At 42.7% G+C, this 16,279-nt stretch overlaps 1 long non-coding RNA gene across 1 annotated transcript; it reads right to left on the bottom strand.

The window, feature by feature from the left end:
• Positions 1–1,516: 1,516 nt before the first annotated feature.
• LOC125486300 lies at positions 1,517–13,556 on the bottom strand. The gene is made up of 3 exons (XR_007264982.1): positions 13,379–13,556; positions 2,018–2,169; positions 1,517–1,863 (listed from the first exon to the last, which is right to left on the bottom strand). It is a non-coding gene; the product is annotated as an uncharacterized LOC125486300 (long non-coding RNA).
• Positions 13,557–16,279: the final 2,723 nt, after the last annotated feature.

The raw sequence follows: 16,279 nt of genomic DNA, 5'->3' as shown, positions 1-16,279 counted from the left end.
GCCTTGCTTTGCTTATTTCTAGCTAAAAGCGTACGTCATAGAGATGTATGGCATGGAAACAGACCCTTCCGTCCAACTCTTCCATGCCAACTAGATATCCTAAATTAATCTAGTGCCATCTTCCAGCATTTGACCCATATCCCTCTAAACCATTCCTGTTCTTGTATCCATCCAGATGTCTTTTAGATGTTGTAATTGTGCCAGCCACCACCACTTCCTCTAGCAGCTTGTGCCATATACACACCACCCTCTGTGTGAAAAAGTTGCCCTTCAGGTCCCTTTTAAATCTTTCCCCTCTTACCTTAAACTTATGACCTCTAGTTTTGGACTCTCCTATCCTGAGGAAGGACCGAAAAGTAATTCAACTTCTTGCAGTTAGTTGCTTTCCCAGCATTGGACATGCTTCCATTTCTTCTGCAATATATACATTTTGCCTCCGGTTGCTAGTTTTCTGTGAACGCTTCCACAAATATTTTTTCTTTTATTTCCATAATGCTTTTCTTGTTAGGCCTAGAATGTTTCTATGCATAATGCAAACGTTTGACCCTTGCCTCTCAATACTGTATGGCTGATGACTGACAACCAATGAATTTCTGGCATGTCAATAGCTTCCTTGACAATAAGTTTCTCCTCTCTAGGTAGACATACTGTCACAGTGGGATCTCGTATGCCTAAAAGAACCTATCTTTTTCCTTGACAATAAGTTTCTCCTCTCTAGGTAGACATACTGTCACAGTGGGATCTCGTATGCCTAAAAGAACCTATCTTTTTTCAGTTGCCTTAATTCATAGGATTCCGCTCAATATATCAGTGCCATCATATACTGATCAATATTCTCCCTCACCCACAAGCTCTGACATTGAACTCATGCCACTTGATGAGTAACATTATTTGAGAATTCAAAATCCGTCTTCAGGGCCTTTAGCATTTCTCCAGTATGGCTTTTATGCTTCTTAGTGAAATCTTGGGTTCAATACAGCTTGTGGCATGTTTTCCCAGCATACAGCAGCTACTCTCAGCTGTTCTGGTTTCTTGTTTAATTCTGTAGCTATTTCATAAATTTGTCATTGAGACTGGAATGAAATCCAATTCATCTCATATGTCCTTTCCATTACACAGAAGCAGAGACAGGGAGATTCACAGCCATTCTGACTCAACCAGTAATTCAAAGTTGCAGACTATATTTTTAATTCTGTCTTACTGAAGTTCTCTTATAGCTGTGAACATCCACACAATTTCAACTGCATACTTCTGAAACTATTTTTCATGTTGTATTTAATGGCTACCTGTTCTAAAGTAAAAGCAATTTACTGAAGATGTCCGTGATAGTAAGAACTACAGATGCTGGAGTCGGAGATAATAGTGTACAAAATTTTTCTGAAGAAGGGTTCCGACCCAAAACGTCAACTTTCCTGCTCCTCTGATGCTGCTTGGCCTGCTGTGCTCCTCCAGGTCCACACTGTGTTATCTATTACAGAAGATGTCATATGACTATGGCAAACACAAGTGCATAGTATCATGATAAATTGTAAAGACTACGTCTTTTATTTTGGACTGCGGACTGAAAATAAGAAAAACAGACACTGCTTTAAAAAATAGGTATAAAAATAGGAAACTGCAACTTAGAAAAAAATAAGCTCAGAATGATACATATGAGACAGTTTTACATTTTTAGGACAGCAAATCCAGATGGCACCATCTGTTACTGTGTTCATAGGAGTTCAGCATGGTAACAGTCTTCTGATTGGTCTGTTTGCAGCTTAACACAGACCCTGTTAGTGAAATGCAAACAAAAACCACCAGGAACTGACTGCAATGACATCTTTATGTCTCCTTTCTCTGTTGAGTGTTCTCTCCCACGCACTGTCAAAAGAACAGGAAAAGATTACATTCAAAGACATAAAAAGAAAGAATTCTAACATAAAAGAGAAGGAAAGACCCCAGATCAGACCAATCAACAAGTAAGTTAAAGACTGGCCATTGCAGGGCTCTTGTGTTGCAGTGATAGTGTTCTTACCTCTGAACCAGAAAGACTGGGTTCGAGTCTCACTCGCTTCAGAGGCATGTATTCACATCTCAGCTCACATTAATTTAAAAGATACCTAGAAGTAGACACAGACTAAAACTGTGGCTGTTGGCTAATGAGGCCTTTCCTGGTAGCGTGTAAATCTGTAAATAAAATATGAAGAGACTGTCACTTTGCAGACAACATCATGCCATAATTGACAAGAATTGTAAAAACAACTTTTGTGGTTTGGATTTGTGATACAAAACTGTGTTTCCCACAAGATATTTATTCCCGCCCATAATATTTGAGTCAAACTATCTGTCCTTTATGTTATCCATAAATGAGTGTGCATTAGGAAAAAACAGAAATAGTTTAAGTTTATGAGTAATAATTTAGCTATTAACAATCCATCGTCTTCTGGGGATGGTTCAGTGGCTAACACGGCTGCCTCACAGCACCAGGGCCCTAGGTTCAATTCCTGCTTTGGGCGAGTGACTGTGTGGAAGATAGTACATAGAACAGTAGAGTGGTGGGTGTGTGGAATGCCCTGCTGGCAGTGGTAGTGGAGCCAGATGCTTTAGAGACTTTTAAGCGACTCTTGGATAGGCACATGGAGGATAGTATAACGTAGGGTATGCAGGATAATAAGTCGGCACAACATTGTGGGCCGAAGGGCCTGTACTGTGCTGTACTGTTCTATGTTCTGTGTAAAGGAATGGGCCCTTCAGCCTGTTATTTTGTGTCGAACTAATCCCTTCTGCCTGCCTTTGGTCCATATCCCTCCATTCCTTGCATATTCATGTGATTATCTAAAAGTCTCTTAAACGCCCCCATCATAACTGCCTCCACCACCCTCACATCTCTTTATGTCTGTTTGGGTTTCTACTGGGTGTTCCAGCTTCCTCCAACAGTCCAAAGACGTGCAGTTTAGGTGAATTGGCTGTGTTAAATTGTTCAGGGATGTGTAGGCTACGTGGATGGCCATAGTTAATGTGGGTTATGGTGATAGGGTAGGGGGCTGGGGCTGGGTCTGGGTGGGATGCTCTTCAGAGGATTGGTATAAACTTGATGGGCCAAATGGTCTCTTTCTGAACTGTAGGAATTCAATTCTATGATTCTTTGACATTTTGCTAAAGTATAAGTATTTATGATAAAAGGGTTACTTTTTGTGTTTATGACAAAACCTGGTATGTATTACTTCTGCAGTTAGTCGGTCAGCTAAATTAATTCCTGTGGTTTAAATGAAATTCACACACATTTGTTGTGGCTTGTGGAATGATAAGGCTCAATTCCCACTTGGGTCATGACAAAATGCATTTCTCCAAACATGCAACTTTGGGACCTAACTTTAAATCATCTTGCATACAGTCCTCTGTGAAGCAGAGCCAACACACGCTCAAGTCCTCAGATATTCCTTAGGAGGCAGTAAAGATCTGTATACTCATTGGACTGGGTGTATCGCCCAGTGGGGTGCTGTCTCCACTCATGGTGGTTCATTCTTGGGATCTCCTGAATCTGCTACCTTTCCTTTTCCTCCGTTATTGTTTAAAGCAAGGATAAAACGAGACAAGTGATGTTGTTGACTTGCTCGCTGAGCTGGCTTGTTTTCGTTCAGACGCTTAGTCACCACGCTCGGTGACATCATTGGTGAGGCCTCCGATGAAGCGATGTTGTTCTACTCTGCTTGGAATTTATACTGACTGATCTGTTATGGTGAGTTGTGTCATTTATGCTTCTGTTCTGTATGGGTTTGGATATGGGGTCTAATTCTATATGTTTGTTGATTGCATTATGGGTTTCCTCTAAGAATTCCTGTGTGTGTCAATGTTTGGCTTGGGCTACAATGGTTACCTTGTCCCAGTTAAACTGATGGCCTTCATTGTCCAAGTGTGCTGATATTAGTGAAAGTTTGTGGTATCGCTTTGCTGCTAGCCGATGTTCATGTATTCTGATGGCTAGGGACAACGTAACCATAGTAGCCCAAGCCAAACGTAGAGATGCACAGGAATTCCTAGAGGCATGGTTCTCCACCCATACTTCAATCAACAAACGTATAGAATTGGGCTCCATATACAAACCCATACAAAATAGAACTGTAAATGACACAACTCACCATAGCAGATCAGGCAGCATAAATCCTAAGCAGAGTAGAACAACATCGCTTCATCGGAGGCTCCACTGATGATGTTACCTAGCATGATGACGAAATGTTTGAACGAAAACAAGCCAGCTCGGCGAGCAAGTCAACAACCTCACCCACAACCCGAGCTACAAATTTTTGCAAATACCTTAAACTATACAAGTGCTACAGTTTGATTTTATCATGCAGCTGAGTGGAAAATGGCTCTCTGCAGTCGCAAGGGAGGATAATACATTCAATCCTTCCTGGGTCAGCTGATTTGGGCCGACTATAGGTGATGAAAAGTGCCTGTACATCCAGTAAATGATTGCAATTTATAGAGACTGTGAATTAAGCACAATTGCAGGACACCCATTTTTGCAAATTTGGACTATGACCAGTTTTATGAGTAGTGATACATTGAGGCCGAGGGATTTGTCGAGGACCAAAAAGACTGCGGAATTCTGAGCATCTTATACTTGCCCACAAAACTCACCAGCACCCAAAATTCTGATATCTGTTAGGCGGTTTTGTTGATTTTCACACTAGTTACATGTCTCTGGGTTCAAATTCAAAAATGATGCAAAATATCTTCTAGAAAATAACCTGCATTCATAGAGTGCTTTTAAAAATAACTTAAGATGTTTCACACAGATGCAGAAAGACAAACAAGGATTCTAGTGTCTTGCATGACCACAGAAAGTTCCAAAGAGTTTTAAAGTCAATCAAATCCTTATTGAATTCTAATTAAATCCCAAACAGCAATGCCCACATAATCTGATTTAATAATGTTGATTGGAAGATAAATATTGGCCAGCATACTAGAAATAACTCCCATGCTCACCTTCCAAATGTTTTCACAACATTTTGTACATCCATCTGCAAAAGCAGGGGATGCTGCAATTTCATATCTCAAAAAGGTGATGTACCTGAAATGAATACTAAGCCAAGCAATAAGAATTTTGAGTGGAACTCAAAAGCTAGTTAAGTCAAAGGAATGTGTTTTGAGAAGGATTCAAAGAAGATAATAAAGATGAATATACAGAAAATTTTATTGTTCCAAGGAAACTTAGGCTTTCTAATTGAGGGTAGGGAGTAAACAGGAGGCTGCAGTCAGAGGTACCGTACATTGAGAATGGATATTGAACTGGATAAAATTGAAGCGATGGGGTAGAAGCAATGAAAGCAGAAACAAGAAACTCATCAAGAAAATCATCCTATAACTTACTAACCATTGGTTAGCCCTCAACTGGATTTCTGTGTCCAATTCTGGCACCACAAGAGGAAGGACATCAAAGCAATGGCGATATTGCAGAGGCAATCAATTCTTCACAACAAGGATGGCTTAATCGTGTGGAAAGATTAGAGAAGTTTTCTTCAGGACAGAGAGTGTTAAGGTGACATCTAATGGAAATGTCCTACATTATGAGAAGTTTTTCTGTCTTGGGGAATTGTTTCCTTCAGCGAGTTACTCGCAGCCAAGGTCTCGGATTTTAACTAATTGGCTAAAGAACAAGACGGGACCTCAAGTTAAAAGTCTTCATACTGAATGTTATTAAGATCTTGTACTCAGAAAGTGGAATCAAACTCCATGGGAATTTTCAAAACATAGTTGAACAATTACTGGAAAAGCTCAGCAGGTCTGGCAGCATCTGTGGAGAGAAATCAGAGTTAACGATTCGGGTTGAGTGACCCTTCCTCAGAACGGAGCCGAAACGTTAACTCTGGTTTCTCTCCACAGATGTTGCCAGACCTGCTGAGCTTTTCCAAAAATTTCTATGTTTGTCTCTGATTTACAAGCGTCTACAGTTCTTTCGGTTTGTAATTTACAGGGTTCTGAAGAAAATACTGGGGTGCAAGAATTTCAAATAGGAATCTTCTGTGATCGACAATTTTATGATTGTATGACATGATTCCAGTAGCCGGACCCAAAGGTGATATCAGCTTGAAGAAGGACTAGAGCACTGGAGGAATTGAGGAAGGGTCAGCTGCAGAATTGTTCTTCATGACAAACAAGTCATGGAATGAAAGTTCAGTCTGGGGTTGAAAGAAGACTGAAGCTGTGAATGCTCAGGTTCAGCCTGAGTTCAAACCCAGCCTAAGGCTCCAAGTGTGAAGCAAAAACCCTAAAGGGAGTTTAAAAAGAACATAGGAACTGAGAAATGCATCCATAAAACCAATAAAACTTTCAAAATCTCTTTTGCAAGTGAATAGCCATATATTTTACTCACAACCTCAGGAATGGGTGACAAACAAAGAGTCAGTCAGCCTAAATTACATAATGCAATGGTGACACAGACAAGAGATATTTGTACCCACTCTAACAAGTATTATTGGAAGACAAAGACATACATTTTTAACGTTGTTTGTTGCCATTTTGTGTACACACAGGAGATAAATTGATGGCATGGTGGCTCAGTAGTCAGCAGCGCTGCCTCACAGCATCAGGGAGCCGGGTTTGACTCCAGCCTCGTGTGACTGTATGGAGGTTGCACATGTCTGCGTGGGTTTCCTCTGGATGCTCCAGTTTCCTCCCATAGTCCAAAAGATGTGTAGGTTAGGTGGATTGGCCATGCTAAATTGCCCACGGTGTCCAGGGATGTGTAGATGGACTAGCCATGGGAAATGTAGGCTTATAGGGATGGGGTGAGTCTGTGTGGAATGCTCTTCAGAGGGTTGGATTTGATGGGCCAAACGGTTGCTCCCACATTGTTGGGATTCTATGAAATTTGTTTTTTGTTTGTAAAGTCATATACACTCTTTACAGACATGTTTACATCTGTAGGACTATTAGCAGATGTCTTTTTTCCCCAAATGATAGGTTTTCATGGGTACTGTGATCTACAAGTCATAACCTTTTCCAGTCTCAACAGCTATTTCATCATTGTTATGCATTTTTCTAATCTTTGTCCTACCCTTTTCCCGATTATGGTTTGCCTGTATTTCTGCAATTTCCATTCTGAACATCTACATATTAGAAGTAACACAAGTTAAGGACACGTGGTGCAGCAGTGCATTTTACTTAATGTGCCACAAAACACATTTCGTGTTTCAATTCCTTAGCAGGTACAGAGGCGGTAACTAGCTCAGGATAACGTTAATCTTCACTGCTTGAGCAGCTATCGGTTGGTGCTTGATATGAATTGGGTAAATATCAAGTGTGTTTCACAACGAGCAGCTAATGTGAACAGACCCCTGTGGTGTGTTTGAAAATGACTCCCATCAACAGTAAAGGAAAGATAAGCAGGGTAAGACCAATGCCAAGCCATTTCTGCATGATTCCTAACAGTTTCGCTAAGAGTAAGGCAAGTCAGCTTCTGAAACCCCGAGGGAAACAACCAAAAGAGTTTTTAAAAAATTACAGCAATTTATCTGATGGCTAACTGGGTAAATGTCATCGAGAAAACCTGATCTGACAGGATTCTATTCCTATTCTGCATTTGATTAAATTGGAGAGTGGAGAACAAAGTTAATGTTAGGTTCGTTTCCCCTGCCATCACTGTTTCATTAAACCCTTCATCCCTGCTCCTTCTGCCCTCATTTCCAGCAACAAGTTAGAGGAGGTCATTGACTTAATTGTCAGGAAGATTCGAACTATCTTTGCCATACACAATGGCCCCAATACCTAGCTACCAGCTAATCTCTTCCTTCTCCTCCACCAGGTCTACAGTCTTCTTTAGCTTTTATCCAGCTGCATTAGTGTTCTATCTGAGTTCATCCTGTTCATAACTCCTTGATCCAGCAAACAAACTGTCTGTTCTAGCCCAGTCATAGTTTATATTCTAATTGGTTCCTTTTCCCCAGGTACATTCCTCTCCAAAATGATTTGCATCAGTTTTCCTCCTCAAAAAGAACACCTTTGACCCTCACATCTGTCACTGCGTACTTCCACCCTTCATTCATCTCCAGTGTCCCTGGGAATTTACTGCCCCTGGAATCCATGAGCTTCTTTTTCCCTCTTGGTGACAGACCTGGTGGATGTAACCTGCAGCCTTGCAAGTTACACTCAGCACTGCACCAGAGTGAACCCACTGCCTTCTGATTTGGAGGTGAGAGAGTGTTATCAACTGAGCCAAATAAAAACCAAAAGAACTGCAGATGCTGTAAATCAGAAAACAAAACAGAAATTGTTGGAAAAGCTCAGCAGGTCTGGCAGCATCTGTGGAGAGAAATCAGAGTTAACGTTTTGGGTCCAGAAGAAGGGTCGCCGGACCCGAAACAATAACTTTGATTTCTCTCCACAGATGCTGCCAGACCCCTGAGCTTTTCCAGCAATTTCTGTTACCAACTGAGCCAAGCTGGCAAAGCTCAGATTATTAAACAAAGCTTACTGCATTATGTTTTTACGGGAATAAAAGTCCTTTTGAAATTTTTGTTTCCCCTGGGAATAATTTGTTCAGGAGGTGCTTTTGTGCCCTGACTGCTGCAAATGCCTGTATTTCATGGGTATCTGATCTAAAAGACACAGGGCTCATGGCTGTGACTGGGACAGGAAATGGTAGCACAATGTAATCAGCAGCAGCCCTGCCTTGCTGCCGTGAGAATTCCAAGATCTGTCCACTTTCACAGTACTCTAGACATCCGTTTAACTCAGTCAGTCTTGAGTCAACACTCTTGCTGGGTTTTCTCCCCCTCTGACTCGTGCCATGGCTTTGACAGCCATTCATTACATTTCCCCCTGTGATTGTTCTCTATGTGTGAACCAGGATAGTGAACGTCAATAGGCTATTCAAACGTGGAGGGCCTCCCTGTCTTGAATATATTTTCAATTAACGGATAGGCTGACATCTCCCAGAAGGGGATCACTTGATAACATTGAGTTGGATCATAGGAACATAGATCCAGTAGGTTGCTCGACCTGTCAAGCCTGTTCCACCATTCAGTTAGATATTGCTTGACCTGTATCCCCTTCAACCACAGCACCTCACAACCCTGCCTCTTGGTTTCAGGTCTCTTTATATGATTTTCTATCAAAACTCCATCAAACTCAGGTTTAAAATTTTCAATTACCCTATCAACTCTTTGGGAAGAGATTTGCAGATTCTCACTACTTTTTGCATGTGAGTGCACATTCTAACATTACCACAGAAAAGCCCAGCTCATATTTTATATTACGTCCCCTTTGTTCTGGGCTCCTCCACCAGAGGAAATAATTGCTCTCTATTTACCTACCAAAACCTTTAATCATCATAATCATCTCAATTAGATCAGCCTTTCATCTCGTACACACAAGGGAAACAAAGTCTATTGCTTGCAAGCTATACTCAGAAATTAACCCTTTAAGCACTGGTACCATTCTGATGAATCTACTTTGCACCTCCTCCAAGCTCAATTCACCCCCTTAGGCATGGAGGCCAGAATTGAACACAATATTCCAGACACAGTCTAGCAAGACTTTTATGTCCTTCTTCTTGCAAACTGAAATCTTAAAATGAATTCAATGAGAGCAGCCCTAGCAGTGTCTGACTTGAGAATGTGCCAGTGGGCAATGACATAAAGCCTCAACTGTTTGGGTTCTGATCCCAATCTGACTCTTATGAGTAAAGCGTAGAGGGAGGAGAAAGAAAATACATTTTTCCAATGAATGAAAACAAGATCAAAGCTAGCTGTCTGTCTGAAATAACAAACCAGACTGTCTCATAAATATTGCATAATCCCTTTAAACTACACCGGTGAGAACCCCTTCCTACCAGTTGGCATTTTGAGTTGCCAGGCAAGTTCAGCAACTGGTGCACTAAGCGCTAGTGCTTCAAAATATGAAAAGTGCTGCCAAGAAGTTCAAAGTAAATATTATTCATTCTTTTAGGACACAGTGTGGAGCTGGAGGAACACAGCAGGCTAGGCAGCATCAGAGGAGCAGGAAAGCTGGACGTTTCGGGTCAGGACCCTTCTTCAGTTGAACGTTCGAAACTACCCAGAGACGAAAGCTGATCCCACTCATTCATTCTTTTAACTGCTTTGGCTGCATGCACCTGAAACCAGTAGACAAGTGCCAACCCCGATTTGGAAGGTTTCGGGTACAGCCCTTACCAGCTTGGCTCAAATCCACTGGTCGGGATATGGTGTTGGTTATAGAGACATAGAGCACGGAAACAGACCCTTTGGTCCAACTTGTCCATGCTGAAGGATGGTGGGGGACAAAGTGATTTAAGGCATAAAATTTGTACAGTTGCAATCAGGGATTAGCCCCAGTCCTCATAGCCACCAACTGTTGGAAGTATTTATCAAACTGGGCAGATTCTGCTCTCGGTATAGTTGTGCATTTCAGTCTGGATTGCCCCAGTCAGAATTTGTGGTAAATGGAATGATGAATGCTCAACATGACAAAGAAAATCAGTGAATTGCTTTCCTTGTTGCGCAATCTTATTTGCACATGGTTTTACTTTTAATTATTTCAAATTGCAGACCAAATGGGAAAAGGACTGCCTTAAACCAAGGACTGGTAGCCGTGATGCGGAGGCACAGGTGTTGGACTGGGGTGGGCAAAGTCAGAAGTCACACGACACCAGGTTATAGTCCAACAGGTTTGTTTGAAATCACACGCATTTGAACAGCTGCTCCTTTGTAAGGTGAAGTGTCACTTTTAACAAAAATTACTGAAACTCGTTGTGAAATTTGTGGGTGGCACGCTGGCTCAGTGGTTAGCACTGCTGCCTCACAGCCCCAGGTACCAGGGTTTGATTCCACCCTCGGGTGACTGTCTGTGTGGAGTTTGCACATTCTCCCCATGTCAGCATGGGTTTCCTCTGGGTGCTCCAGTTTCCTCCTGCAGTCCAAAGATGTGCAGGCTAACTGGATTGGCCATGCTAAATTGCCTGTAGAGTTCAGGGATGTGTAGATTAGGTGGGTTATAGGGGAATGAGTCTGAGTGGGACAGCCAAGGGTCAGTGTGGATTTGTTGGGCCAAAGGGCCTGTTTCCACACTGCAGAGATTCTATTTATTTACACTGTTGCTTTGTTCTAGCTGTAGGGGAAGATGTTTGAAAAAATGGCACTCTGCGTGTGTGTATTTTCAAAAAGGTTTTGCTCGGAGTCACACTGCTGATTAGGTTTTCAATTAGGACTGATTGTGTGAGCTAGAAGTGACAACAACTGTCTGATTTTCCCCTGGGTAGATGGACAACTTGCGTGTGAAAAATACCTTGGCAGATAGACTCCAGTCTGGAAGAGTCAGCATCTTTTTTTCATCTCTCTGCAGTGAAGTAACCAAAAAAAGCTGAAAGTTATCCTCTCCCACAATTTGCTGTAGACTGCAAAGGGTGATGGTGGAGGGTTGCTTTTGTGACTGGAAGCCTGTGACCACCAGTGTGCCTGCCACAGGGATCGGTGCTGGGGCCCTTGCAATTTGTTGTGTACATGAATGACTTGGATGTGAATGTAGAGAGTATAATTAGTAAGTATGCAGGTGACATAAAAATTGGTGTTGTTGTTGATAGTGAGGAGGATTGTTTCAGGCTGTAGTCTGAGATTGATCAGCTGGTAAATCGGGCAGAGCAATGGTAGATAGAATGTAAATCTATTACGTGTGAGGTGATGTATTTTGGGAGGTCTAATGAGGGAAGGATATACATAATGCATGGTATTTCCCGAGGGAGTACTGAGGGACAAAGGGTCCTTGGTGTGAATGTCCTAGATCCTGGCATGTCCTTCTGTACTCTCCATTGAACCAGGGTTGATCCCCAGTCTTGTTGGTAGTGGTTGAGTGGGGAATATGCCAGGCCATGAGGTCACAGATTGTGCTGGAGTACAATTCTGCTGCTGTTGATGGCCCACAGCGCCTCATGGATGCCCAGTCTTGAGTTGCTAGATCTATGCGAAGTCTGTCCCATTTAGCACGGTGATCGTGCCACACAACAAGATGGCGGGACTTCATCTCCACAAGGACTGTGCGATGGTCACTCTCACCAATACTGTCATGGACAGATGCAACTGCAGCTGGCAGATTGGTAAGGATTAGGTCAAGTATGCTGCTATTGAGGGAGTCCAGTGAAGGTTCACCATATTTTGATTCCTGGGATGGCTGGACAGACATATGAGGAAAGACTGGATTGATTGGGCTTGCATTTGCCAGAATTTAGAAGAGTGAGTGGGGTTCTCATTGAAACATATAAAATCCTGATGGGCCTGTTCAGGCTAGCTGCGGGAAGAATGTTCCCAATGTTGAGCAAGTCCAGAACAAGGGCTCACAGTCTAAGAAAAGGGGGTAAGCCATTCAGGACTGGGAGGAGGAAACATTTCTTCACTCGGAGATTTGTGAACCTGTAGAAGTTCTCTCCCACAGGAAGCTGGTGGGCCCAGTTCATTCAGGCATATTCAAGAGGGAGCTGGACATGGCCCTTTTAGCCAAAGGGATCAGGGATATGGCGAGGGGGCAGGAATGGGATACTGAGATTGCATGAACAGTCATGATTGTATTGAGTGGTGGTGCAGGATCGAAGGGCTAAATGGCCTACTCCTGCACCTATTTTCCATGTTTCTATGTTTCTAAGTGGAATCCAGGAATTCCGGCAAGGGGCAGGCTTCCTGTCTGCCTGCCCATAATAAAAAAAAACTCCAGGTAGTTCTGTCCTTGCACATTCTTTAGAATTGTGCCATTAAGTATACTTTGCTTCCTTATCCTTTCTACCAGCATTGATCTGAGTATTAAATTCCATCTATCAGTTGACTGCCCATTGGGCTAGTCTCTCTATGTCCTATTGCAGTGGCTTGGTATTGTCCTTACTGTTTAGTGCTGCCTTATTTAATCAGGTTCCAAATATTACTGAGGCAAAAGGCCTGATGTGTTACCAAGTTTGAGGCTGCACACTGGATTGAAAGGTTGGCCCCAATTTTATCAGGAATGGCACACCAGCAATGTACCCAGAGGTGAGGGTGGGCTGCTTGCAAAATGCCCAGGATGTCAACTTGCCCTTGGCCATTTATATAGTGCTGGTTGGCAGCAGGCAAATCTGAGGCTGGAAAGACATGTTTCTTAGCACTGAGGTAAGCGGATGAGGTGAGGTCTCACCCTCTCTCTGTCTCATGGCTTCGAGTGCGCAATCTGTTCAATTGCAATAGCGTTCAAAATAATTCATGTAATGCTAATCTTCATGTTGCTAGAGGGAACATCCAGCTGTGAGGATGTATCCCTTCTGCTTGAGATTTGAAATCAAAAATGATCAGGGTGGGAAAGGAGTGAGAAAGTCTCTCACCTGACTAATTGCTCTCATTTGTGGCTTCTCCACCCATTTCCACACTGACAGCTGTGTTACCTGTAAATTTAATGAAGGGTTGTCTTTGAATGCTCCATCCTGTGCTAGTCCTCTCCTCCTCCATGGTCATAATATTTACATTTACATTCCATTACCCTTTCTGAGAGCGTCAGGTTGTGTTCATGGTTAGAAATATCCTCATGATCTCCCATGGCTTGAACCAATGATAAACAAGTCCAGGTTCTATAAGAAAGAAAACCAAAATCAATGAGAGTAGAAATTCCTCATGCTCATAATTGCCTTGTGATCGCATGTCTCATCTGATCCAGGCAACGGCTGTCTTTTTAATTCCTTTTCAATCCCCTCCCTCCGGGATGCATTTGAAATATAAAGTTAGGGCTGAAAAGTCAATGGTCTTCACAATACAGAGTATATGTAAATATGTGAATAAACTAATGAATGACGTAGCTGCTGGAAGTTCAAACAGCATGATGGATTTCAGGCTAGAAATCAGATAACCAACATAAATGGCTTCTGCCCTGTGTTGCTGCCAAAATCTGCAACTTCCTGCAGTTATAGTATTATGACATCTATACTCTATGGGTACTCAGCAGCAGGCTTTGTTAGTTATAACGATCTGCTGAGAGTGGGAAGAGAGGGCTCCTGGTTTGAACTCAATATATCCAGGCTACAGTTCCATGTGATCTGAAGCCACAATGACATAGTCCCCTTCTGACATGCTCATTAGCTATACTTAGAGAATCGGTGCAATTCTGTTAACTCTATACTGGCAGCATTTCTGATACCAATGGAGAAGTCCAAAGCAATATAATTGGCACTGCACTTCTAAATGCAAGTGCACATGCCCACCATATTGGAAGTTGAGGATGCCCAAAAAAACGGATGCAACATGCAAATTTCTAGGCCAACATTGTTAGGAGAATGCCAGTGGATGTCATATTATTTTTTCGCAGCCACTTGGGGTAGTGATGTGTGAATTTAGCAAGCAAAGGTGGAAACTTTCAAGCGAGCATTGGTTAAAACTCACCACATAAACACAGTGGATACAAGAACAGGTCAGAAGCTAGGAATACTGCGGGGAGTAACTCACCTCCAGACTCCTCAAAGCCTGTCCACCATCTACAAGGCACAAGTCAGGAGTGTGATGGAATACTCCCCACTTGCCTGAATGAGTGCAGCTCCAACAACACTCAAGAAGCTTGACACCATCCAGGACAAAGCAGCCCGTTTGATTGGCATTACATCCACAAGCATCTGCTCCCTCCACCACCGACGCTCAGTAGCAACAGTGTGTACTATCTACAAGATGCACTGCAGAAATTCACCAAGGATCCTCAGACAGCACCTTCCAAATGCACAAACACTTCCACCTAGAAAGACAGGGACAGCAGATACATGGGAACACCACCACCCTTAACTTCCCTTCCAAGCCACTCACCATCCTGACTAGGAAATAGATCACTGTTCCTTCACTGTCCCTGGGTCAAAATCCTGAAATTCCCTCCCTAATAGCATTGTGGGTCAACCCACAGCAGGTGGACTGCAGTGGTTCAAGGAGGCAACTCACCGCCACCTTCTCCAGGGCAACTAGGGACGGGCAAGAAATGCTGGCCAGCCAGCGACGCCCACATCCTACAAATGAATAGCAAAAAAATAGCGACAACGTCCTTCCTCAGACTAGGAAACCAAAACTGCACACAATACTCAAAGGGGGGGCCTCAGCAAGGCCCTGTATAACTGCAACAATACATCCTCAATCTGATACTCAAATCCTCTTGCTATGAAGGAGAGAAAGGCATGAGCTTTCCTCACCGCCTGCTGCACCTGCATGTCAACCCTCAGCAACTGTTCTACAATCACACCCAGATCTTGTTGCACCTCACGTTTTCCTAAACTGTCAACATTCAGATGATAATCTGCCTTCCTGTTTTTGTGATCAAGTTGGATAACCTCACATTTATCGACATTATATTGCGTTTACCAAGTATTTGGCTGCTCAGCTAGTCTGCCCAAGTCATCCTGCAGCCTCTTAGCATCCTCCTCACAGCACGTACTGACACCCAGCTTAGTGTCAGCTGCAAATTCGGAGATATTGCATTCAATTCCTTTGTCCAAATTGTTAATGCATAGTGTGAACAGCTGAACCCTGTGGCACCCACTCATCACTGCCTGCCAGTCTGAAAAGGACCCATTTATTCCAACTCTCTGCTTCCTGTCTGCCAACCAGCTCTCTACCCATGTCAATACATTACCTCTGATACTATGAGCTTTAATTTTCTTTTCCAAGGAAACTTGTGTGGAACCTTGTCAAAAGAGTTTTGAAAGTCCAGATACACAACATCTACTGATTCACCATTGTCTACTGTACTTGTCAGATCCTCAAAAAATTCCAGAAGATTTGTCAAGCATGATTTCTTTTTACTGAATCCATGCTGACTAGGACCAGTTCTGTCAGCACTTTCCAAATGCTCAGTTATTACATCCTTAATAATTGATTCCAGCATTTTCCCCATCACTGACATCAGGCTGACTGGCCTATAATTCCCCATTTTCTCTGTCCCTCCTTTTTTAAAGAGTGGAGTTACATTAGCTACCCTCCAATCCATTGGAACTCTTCCAGAGATACAGAATGTTAGGAAAGGATCATCAAAGCATTCAACATTTCTAGAGCCACTTCCATAAGTACTCTGGGATGCACAGCATCAAGCCCTGGGTACTTAATGGGTTTTAATCCTATCCATTTCCCCACTACCATTTCCTGACTAATAAGGATTTCCTTCCGTTCCTCCTTTATGCTTGACCTTCTGTCCCATAGCATTTCCTGAAGATTATTTGTGTCCTTAATGAAGACAGATCCAAAATATTTGTTCAACTGGTCTCCATCTCTTTGTTGTCCATTTATGAATTCACCTGATTACCAGGCACTTACTGGGCACCACC

The sequence above is a fragment of the Rhincodon typus genome, chromosome 27 (assembly GCF_021869965.1).
Source record: "Rhincodon typus isolate 14 chromosome 27, sRhiTyp1.1, whole genome shotgun sequence".
Taxonomy (NCBI): domain Eukaryota; kingdom Metazoa; phylum Chordata; class Chondrichthyes; order Orectolobiformes; family Rhincodontidae; genus Rhincodon; species Rhincodon typus.
The sequence above is the reverse complement of the archived record's forward strand: the minus strand, read 5'-3'. Positions and strand labels throughout refer to the sequence as shown.